Raw genomic sequence first — 10,618 nt, 5'->3', positions numbered from 1 at the left:
GGAAGGTGTTTCTACCTCCATGTCTGGCTTTTTGGGGACATCTGAGCTAAAGCTGACCCAATATTTGGGATTTAGTTAGGATTAGGTTGGATGGCATATACCTGAAAACCCAAATAATCAGGTTTAGAATACCTTTATAATAAATTAAAGGTTTATTTGTCTCTCATATGAAGGGAATCTGGAGGAAAGAAAGGCATGGCTGGTATGGCTGCTTTGTGATCTGATCATTGGGAACAGACTCCTGCCTTTAGGCTCCTCAGTTTTTAGTCATTGAGGCTGCCTCACGGACTGAAATGGCTGCTGGAGCACTCATCCTCCCATCCACGATTCAGGAAGGAAGCAGGATGAAGGGCAAGGGGCAAAGGGGCAGCACCTCCAGCTGAGCCAGCCTCCCCTGAAACTGCTTTCCTGGATGCCCTTCCAGTTGCTTCCACCCAGATATCATTGACCTCCTTTTGTTGCAGGGGAGGCTGAGAAATGTGTATTTTCTTGAGAACATTGCTTCCCCTCCTCCAAATTGAGGATCTTGGCATTAAGGGAGAAAGGGAGAGGGGATAGATGGATCATGCTTCTTAAACTTGAACATGTGTCAGAATCACGTGGAGAGGTGATAAAACTCACACTGCTGGGCCCCACTCCAGAAATCTGGGATGGGGTCTGAAAGTTTGCATTTTTAACAAGCTCCCAGGTGATGTGGATGGTGTCAGTCCTTGAACCATATTTTGAGCAGCACTGACAACCTGCCAATTTGATTTGTTGGGGAAGTTCTATCGCCCTGATAATGTAAACCTGACAGCTCAACCAGAAACTCACAAAAGCTAGCAGCCCATGAAAAACGATCACCATCTTCCCAAAGTTCAGAGGCAATCGACTAGTGGCAGTGCATCAGTAACTCAAGAGTGTCAGTGAAAATATTCCCTTCCCTAGAAACCACTTGGTTTCACTCAGACCTTGTCCTTATGAGGCCATGCCAGGCTGTAGGCCTCTAATTGTTTCCTAAGCTCAGCAGAGAATGAACACCCTCTCACCTGGGGGTTGATGAGCCCTGTTTTGCCCATTTCCATGTGGTAATGATTTTTTATAGACACAAATATATTTGTGGCACATTGTAATCCATTAGGCTTTGTAATTGTACTCTTTGATCCTAAAAGCTTTCTCCTAGCTAGGGATGCACAGATGATAAAGACATACCTAGGTAGGAACCCAACATGCTGACATCAACTTGAACTTGGCTTGGAAATGTCTCTTGAAAAGGGTGAAAATTTCTCCTTTAGATAAGAGAAAGGCTGAGTGGGATAAATTGCTCCACTTAGACTTCCATTCAACATGTATTTATGGAATGGCTCTTATGTGTCCCGGGCTGTACTGGGTTTTAACCTCCAAGTGACCTCCCCTCGCCCCCGCCATCAAAAACTTTGTGCTTTTCTGGGTAGCTGTGCTGTGTTTAAGCACAGCCCTAAGAACAGTTTGGAAATAAATCACAGAGCCTTTGAATTTGATGCAAGCTTAAAGCACATTTTATTTAATTTGCAGAAGCATGGTGGGGAAATTTATATGCATGGCTTTTGTGACAGCAAGGAGGTTTCCAAAAAGATTAATGATGAAATGAAACAGAGACTAGAACTATCCATGAAGGTTAAATGGAGAAATAAAAGTTGTTACAGTTGTTGCTAATTACAGAATGAACAGGGCATCTACTTAGCAGGACCATAATATATTCTCCAGAAGGATCAAGCCCTGAGCGGGGGAACGAGGAGTCCTTGTCATCTCACTTGAAAGCACACACTTAGTTGTCCATTCACCTTTGGTCCTGCTGGCTTAAAAAGTCTTAAAATTTCAGAGACCATAAATATGTATTTCTTTAGAAAGGAAAGGTCTTTCAGGAGCTGTCTTCTCCCAGAGTAAATGTGGGTGGGTGGAAAGGTGTGTTTAATCACAGCAACTGTCGCTCAGGAGAGCAAGCCACTCAAAACCAACTGTCCTGTCCTCCATTTCTTACATGCAATATATAATCTCAGTGATTCGGATTTCTCTAAATCAGCATTTGTGATTTCAACAGGGTATGGACAAAGGACCTATACAAATGGCTTTCCAGGAAAATTAGACTTCAGACTATATCAAACGATTGCTTAAAAAATGCTTAGAAAAATCACTGGTAAGCAATTGATGAACAAGTTGTGACTTTTGTTTATTAAAGTATTTCTCCCAAAGAATTACAAAGCAAATTCTATTGACCTCAAAAATATTTGAAAGTGACAAAACTAACCTTCTTTAAAATGTGTTTTATGATATAGTTTTCTTTTCAATATGGAGTTGGTATGAATGAGTCAAGAAAACCCAACTTTAACAAATGTTTGAATGGATTGCTACTAGCTAATTTGCTGGTATTTGTACTAAGGATTTTAATAGGAATAATTTTCAGAAACCTACATCCTACATATTTTACAGTGGAAATATTAAACTATAAACTGAAGATTTGCAATCAGAATATGGGTAATATTTTGCTGAGAAGTGTGTTAGAACTTAGTCTGTGACAAGGCAGGCAGAAAAAAGGTATTTTATAGGTAGTCCTGAATAGACAGATCTATGTCCAGTAAGTTTAATAGCAGACTTTGAAAGATAGCTCAACTTTTTAAAATTACATTTTGGATAAGTAAAATGGAGGTATTTGTGACATATAAAAATAAAAAATACCCCCCCACACGTATAGATATGAAAACTATTTTATTGTTTAATATACATGCCATAGATTGGTCAGTTTTGCTTTGGGCTATTTTCACATAAGGGATAAAAATCAACAACATATTTTAAAATTTAAAAGTTTGAAATGTTTGTCAAGGAGTTAAACAGATTTGTCAATCCTGTTTCAAATGGGTCAAGCATTAAAATAGCTGATCTGTGCATTTGCAGTTTCAGGAATGGAGGAGTCTTTAAGGTTATTTTTCTGCTTGAGATTTGGTCCCATCTTTTTGGTCCACCTGAATCCTGGAGGTCCCCAACCCTCACAGACTAAGAGAGTGTCTTAATCTTTCGTTATTACTTCTCTGTTCTTGATGTGGTGGGTTAAGTAGATAAAGCAGATTGAGATACAAGGAAGAGCTTTTCTTAAAGGTTGCTGGTCCATCTTTCCATACTGATTTATGCTTATGCATCTTGTTTTCTTTTCTATTTCAAAATAGTATGCTAAATTTGGAAAGTCCAAGCTAAGCCTCTGGGCTCCAATAAGCAATGCTGAGAGATGAAGAGGTTTTATTCTCTCTAGTGGGAGGGGAGCTAGAGAGGTGCCATTTTTGGGGAAGGGTCAAAAGTATCTAGATGTGGGTGACTATTCATGGTCTTCCCTGAATGTTTAACCAATGGTTTTGAATCTTTTCTGCAGCCGCTGCAACAAATGTGGCTGTCTCAGTCCTTTAACTGGATGGGACACTTCTAGCTTTTCAGACATGAGAGGTTGAGTATTAATGTCCACTATGGCAATTTGCTGTGGTGTCTGGGAACAAAGTTAATAAAGACAATCTCATCAGGTATCCGTTGTGGTTGGTCCTGTGAAGTGCTCTGAGATCTGTAAATTATGCTTTGTAGGTATAGAAAGCATTTGTAATACTATTGCTGTTGATGAAATGTGCTGACACACAGCCAGTGGAGGAAGATGTTTCTTCGGAAGCCTGCCATCTTTCTGTAAAGCACCTTCAAGTTGAGATGATGAAAAGTCAGTTATGTTTCACAGTCCTGTCATACTCACCAGTCCTCGGTCCCATGGCCACGAGAAGGACACAGAGCACATGCCGTGAGCTGTGAAATTGAAGTCTGCAAGTGACGGGCAAAGGGACCCTTACCCAGTTTACAATGACTTGACAACTTGCTGGATAAACCTTTACCATATGTCCACCTTGAGCTGTTTGGATAAGTCTGTAAATAATGCCATGTACAGTGAATGCATCTACCGAGTGATTAAACTGATATTGTGCGTGTGAAACGACCAAAGCCATTTTTGTTTTCTCTTCCTATTTTTCATGCTCTAGTTTCCATCTCCCTTTCAATGTTTTTCCATCTGACAGTCCCTGGAAAGTGGAATTGCTCTGATGACCTAAGCTTTTTTTGTTCTTTAGTATATTAAAGCAGTAGAAACATTTAATTTGGTGATTGCTGAATACATTTTTAACCTTTAATACTGTGATCCAAATATTAGCAAACCCTTAGTGAAAACTTTCTATATGACAAGGACTGTGATAATTAAAGACTATCTCCTTTAATCCTTGTATTCACCTGATGATCTCAGTGTTATTTTCTTCCCTTTAGAGATGGGGAGCCTGAAGTGCAGAAAGGTCAAGTAACTCGCCAAAGGCCACAGAGCTATTAAGAAGTGCAGCCAAGGTCTGGCCCTTCATCACCTGGCATATAGCATAGTGAATTCCTCCCAGAGAAGCCTGGGTGTAGATTAGTCATTGGCTGCAGATATTTCCAGACCACTAGGACAATGGTAACCAAATTAGATGCCATCTTAAGTGTAAAGGATTCCACAGGACTGTGATGTAATAGAACCCTCCTTTTTCCCTGTGCATTGTAACTAACATGGTGTCTGGGACATAGTAGGCACTGATAGATGATGAATGGACAGATGAAGGAGCATGCTAGTTGAATGCTGAGGAGCAATTAAAGAGTCACATTGAAAATATTTAATCATTGGATTGATTCAAACGCTGACTTAACGCTGCAGTTATAGCTCTGGATCAGGGTCTCAGAGGCCCCTGCTTCACCGGGCATTAAGGCTTTAGTTATTGGATGGTGGAGAGGTCTGGGGGGCGGTCCAGGAGAGGATCCCGGCTCTAGAGTGGTGGTGGAGGTACTCAGGGGGCTTAGAGTGGCTTTTTGCCAGCTGGTATGGAAGCATATTTTAACAAGTATGGAAGTATCGATGTGAATTGGCTGAGTAGAAACCTTGGGAGCCACAGCTGGTCAACACCAGTGCAGTATCCTCTTGGATATTGTTTTCTAAGTACCTACTGCTGCTGAGACATTGATTGAAAAACTTTGTGAGGTTGGGTTTAGATTCTACCAAGGTATACTTTTTGCTTTATTCCTATAACACTAGAGGGCAGTAGCTACCTTGAAGATGTAAAACAGGTTTGTGCTCCAAGTTCGGTTAGCCTTCTGTCCCAGTCTCTGTCAAGTGGAATGAGACGGCTTTTGCAAAACTAGAAATATTTCCCCTGTATTCTTTAGGCTGCATCAGAATGTGGAGATGATTCCAGAAGACATTTGCTGGAGGGCCCAGGGTGTCCTTCAACCATTTGTAATATGCTCTGGCCTGAAATAGAGGGGCTTTCCTGATCTTTGGCGCAATTGTCAAGATTCAGATTCAGCAAACATTTATTAAATGCTTATGTGGAAACAACTGGCACCATCCTAGCAGACGGCTGGCATCTAATCCATGCTTATCTAATCATCCTTCACCATTTAATGTTGCTGGACAATTTCTTATAGGCAAAAACCTCTGGGTGTACCTAGGAATTTGTGAAGATTGTGTTATAAACAAGAATGCAGCAGTGAGTGGTGCTTTGTATATTCATCATATGTCTACTCAAACATTGAACTCTTCCACATATAGGAGGTGACGTTAGCTATATTTAGAAATGTGTAGCCACTGCCCTAGCCGAGCTCATGGGAGCAAATCTTTTCAGTACAACTGATCCATGTAAAGGCAGTCACGCTGGGAGAAGCTCAACTTGGGAGCTCAGAGGTTCTTGGCTCCACTCCTAATTTGTGCGATCTAGGGAAGGCTGTGAGGTCTTAGGCTGGTTGCCGAACCCCAATTTCCTCATCTTTAAAATCGAAGAAGTGGACAAATGGCTGTAGGGTCCCTCTAAGTTTGACTTTCCCCGGTGAGAACAATGTCCTCTAGGGAATGCATATAAAACCAAACACAGAAATAGAATTTTCTACGTGTAAGTCTTGGTAGGATGCAAGAAAGCAAATGCACACAATGTTAGATGTGTTTCATTCTGAGACACTTGGCAGGATGTACTTTGCTTAATCCTTACCAGTGGCTTCCGCAGAAGGAAAAAGGTGGCAGGTGATCTGTAAGTGTAATATGGAGGGAAATCTGGGCTCAGGGATAACTTAAAGGAAAAAGAAAAATGAAGGACCCACAGAGAAAACAGAGTTTAGTTTCATATTCGTATCTTAAGTGAGATACCCACAGGGTAGTGACAGGAAACGTCGTTTGGCCACTTCAGTGGAAACTGTGAAAGAAGACAGGGAGAGAGAGACAGAGAGAGAAAGAGAGAGAGAGAAAGAGAGAGAGAAAGAGAGTTAGAGCTGGTTTTGCAGTCAGAAAGTCCCAGGGTTCAACTCCTGGTTCTATCATTTATCAGATGGGTAAGCTTGGGCAAGTGAGGGACCTCTCTGAGCCTCCTTTTATTCATCTGATGTCTGCAAACGTTTGTGGCCTCCCCGCTTTGCCTTTCCTTGAATCTGTAGTTCTAAGGGAAAAAAAGTGTTTCATGTTTCATCTCTTCAGTACAAATAACTCTCCCTGAAGCCAAACGGGTAGAAAGCGCAACAGCAAGTGTAGTAGAAAAATCAGGGTACACTAAGTCTGGCCTGAAGGAACCATGCCATCTCCAGAATGTTCTTCAGCTAAAGATGAGCATGCAGAAAAAGGAGACCAGAAGAGACAGATGGATAAAGTATCTGAAAATGTATCTGAGCGTGAGTTCTGGTGTGTTTCATGAAATGGACCTTCCTGGCATCAGTTTGCATGGCAGAATTCTTTTTGGCTGGAGAGGAACAGAGACCAGATGTGTGCACCATGCCTGGGGAAGAAAATTCATCTCAGAGATTGGTCGTCTCAGAGATCGGTCACTGGTCACCTCCCTGGACTTGCATGGGAGCCCTGTGGGAAAGGGGCTGAAGGAAGGCTGGGGGACTGTGAGCAGCAGCCCTAGCTGTGGTGACAGTGGAGAAAGGTTTTGTGAGGGACACTAAACATCAAAGTGGGGAAGCAAAGCAGGCAGAAGAATATGAGGAAAATACTTGTATGCAAACGTGTGACACCCTTTGTGGACTTCCAGAAATAACCAGGTGAAACTCTGAATGGAATTAGAAATCATATAGTAACAGCCTGGAGAAAACCCTAAGAAACATGGGTGATTACTGTAAATGTGACCCAGTTTATAGGAAACTTAGAAACATATAGGAAACATACAAACATAGGTCACACATCATAGAAAGAATGATTGAGGGAGATTTGGGTTTCTTACATGGAAAAGAGATGTGGGTTTCTTACATGGAAAAGAGATGTAAGAAGACTGGGCAAAGTTTAGCAGAAATTTTGTCTCTTCCAAAATTCTGGTGTTAGGGTTTCATTGAGTCTGAATGCAATGCCTGTGACACCAATAGAATGCTTTAGAATCTCAGGTTTTCATGATGTGATCACTATATATTTACCTTTTTTGGCCTGCCTCATATCAAAGAACATAATTTCATTAAAGGAATTTCGGCAAGCAAAATAATAGACTATCCACAATTGACATAATCTTGCTCAAAAATCAATATTACATTTGCATCAAGTTCTCAGATGTAATTTACACTGCGTATAGGATTTTCCCTGGGGAAACCTAGCCTAGGGGAAAGAGGAGAAAGAGGAGAGAGAGAGAGAATGAATTAGATGATGGGGGCAGAAGAGCACAGGAGGTGAGGAGGAGGCCGGGACATGGAACAAGGCCAGGTCAGAAGGGGACAGCAGGTGGTGCCCATAGAAGCAAGAAAGAGGTCATCATGAGAATTCTAGGAATACAGCAGGAGGGTGTGTTCAGAGATCCTGATTCCTCCAGCAGGGGAAAACTGAAAAAGTGCAGAATCGTAGATTACAGGCTTGGGTCAGCACTGTGCATTCCAACAGGTCCGAGGGAGACAGAATTCATGTCTGAGGATGCGGGCAGTTTCAGATGGATGTAAATCAAGTACAGTAGAGTAGTTGGAGAAGATTCTAGAAAAGTGAATGGGCAACTGCATTCCTGGGTCCAAAATGGCCAGTCAGGTCTTTGTACTATATGCCCAAGGAATGACTGTGGATCCCAGGACAGTGTCCACTTCTCCTCTGCCCTGATGGTCACTCTTCTGATGGGTGGATTGGATACCTCCGAGGCACCACCTCACATCCTCTTATTTCAATCCCTACTGCTGTGACAATCAATCCACACACTTGTGACAAGTTTCCTGTGGGTGTGACCTGACAGCACCTTTCCTCAGGTCTGTGCTGTGGACCTCTTGCTTGCTGCCCCGGGCATATTTGGCAGCACAGCATGGCACACTTAAGAACTGCTCAGCACTCGCACATGCTCAACTCTGAAATGGAGGGTCGTTCCTGCCCTGTGGGGGAAGCCCTGCACCAATAGGGGACAGGAGCCCATGGATAAATGCTTTCCCCTTGTTTACTGCAGGCAGATGATTCAGAGACACATTTCCTGAATTCTCAGATGATTCTAGGCTAGTAAGTGGCCCAAGAGTGAGGGCCAATTAGACACGCAAATGCATCTTTGTATTGGCTTCCCTTACTCTCTTCCTTTTCTGTCCCTTGTCTCTCAGTCCTGCTCCCTGGAATCATCCTCCCAAATAAACCACTCTCACATCAACCTTTGTCTTGGGCTCTACTCTGGGCTAACCCAGGCTAGGAAAGTAATAGACTGAGAGTGGGAAGGAGACAGGAATCACTTCCCCAGGAGAGCTTGTTGCACTTGCCACCACATCACTGTAGGGAGCAGGGGTAGGCAGGGGCTTCAGAATGAATAGTGAGGACACTCTCCCATCCTCTGCTTTGGAGGGGTGGCAAATGCTTGGGGCAGGTGTCTCCCTGGTTAAGGATTCTCCTTTTTCAGGAGCAATTCCTCTACTCTTCAGAGATCATTTCACATAAAACACAGACATTGTGACTTAAAGTCCCACACACTTCTCCAGACCAAAGACTCTCAGTTTCTCCAGGGCTTAGTTTTAAGACACGGTTTACAGGTCTGCTCACTGACTTGGTCTCCTGCCCCTGAGTGCGGATCTGTTCATCAATGTTTCCCTGGAACCAGGCTCCTGAGCGCTGGGCATCTCTCCTGGGTATGGTCTGACAAAAGCAAATGCAAGGGAATTCTTGCCTCCTGTCCTTACGATTCAGCTCTTGGTCAAATAATTGGGACCCAGATCGTAGAAGGCAGGCCTTTGCTTTCACGAAATTCAACTACAGTGTTGGAAGCACTAATTAAAAACCAACAGTATTAGCCAAGAATAATTATTACCGCAAGGAAAGTGAAAACAATCAGGAAGAAGCACATCTTGAAAGCCACCTTCAATTCCAGCTTTCCTCCCAGCAGAGAGGGGAACGTACAAATCCCCCATTCTCCTCTATTAAAAAGCAAGTCCTGGGACCGGCATGGTGGCGCAAGCGGTTAAGTACGCGCACTCTGCTGCGGCGGCCCGGGGTTCACGGGTTCGGATCCCGGGCACGCACAGACCCACCACTTGTCAAGCCATGCTGTGGCGGCGTCCCATATAAAGTAGAGGAAGATGGGCATGGATGTTAGCCCAGGGCCAATCATCCTCAGCAAAGGAAAAAAAAAAGAGGAGGATTGGCAGATGTTAGCTCGGGGCTGATCTTCCTCCCCACCCCCCCCAAAAAAAGCAAGTCCTTCACCACAAGCAATCTGCTACCAAATCCCATTTATATTTTCCACCTTCGGTGTGAATAGTAATTAGACATAGTGACAAAAACACAACATGTGGAGGTTCATACAACTTCGGTATTTGTTATTTTAAGCTCATTTTCAGGATATAAATGATTTTTGGGTTTGAGTGAGTTATGGTGGTGGGTAAGTGTGTGAAGAGTGTGTGCGTGTGGGGTGTGTGTGTGGGTATGATAGTAAGGCTTCATGGTTACCATGACTACACTACGCAACTCCCCTGGCAATTTGAGCAGTGTATGGGCAAAAACGGGGTTTGAAAAATCATGCAAATGAAATCAGAGGGGGTTACAAATTCCCAAATTGGAAAATTATATTTCCTTAAATACTGCTACCAACTGGGAACATTCTCTTTTAAGAATCTGTACTCCAGATACATTTTTGTCAAACAAACCAGAGTTATCTTTAGTAGTATAAGATTAAAGGAGTGATGACCGAATGTAGAATTCTAAGGAAACTTGGGAATTGGCTCTCCAGGGATGTTTGATTTAGCTGGCATTGTTGGGGTCCCTGTGCCACACAAATAAAATACCCCCTTGCTGGGAGCTGCCTGGTTGAACTAGGGAGGCCGAGCTGGGCGGCATGAAGATTCTCATTGTCTGCCTTAGTCAGCCTCCAGGACTGCACCTGCTGCATCTCTCCTGGGCCTGCCTGGGCTCCCAGCACGCCATAGCCAAGGGAAGGGTATGAGGGTGGACCACTGACTTTGGGCCTCAGTTTCTACATCTATAAGCGATCAGGTTTGGAGTAAAAAACCTTCCAGATCTTTTTCTTTTCATGTTACATTTTCATTCATTACAATGTTATACAATGTCATTTGATTAGCCAGAGTCTTCTGGCATGACAGCATGAGGAGCTCTGCCAATCTACTCACCACTGGAACTGGTGAAATT

The sequence above is a fragment of the Diceros bicornis genome, chromosome 5, assembly GCF_020826845.1.
Source record: "Diceros bicornis minor isolate mBicDic1 chromosome 5, mDicBic1.mat.cur, whole genome shotgun sequence".
NCBI classification, from domain to species: Eukaryota; Metazoa; Chordata; class Mammalia; order Perissodactyla; family Rhinocerotidae; genus Diceros; species Diceros bicornis.
Note: the sequence above shows the minus strand (reverse complement) of the source record.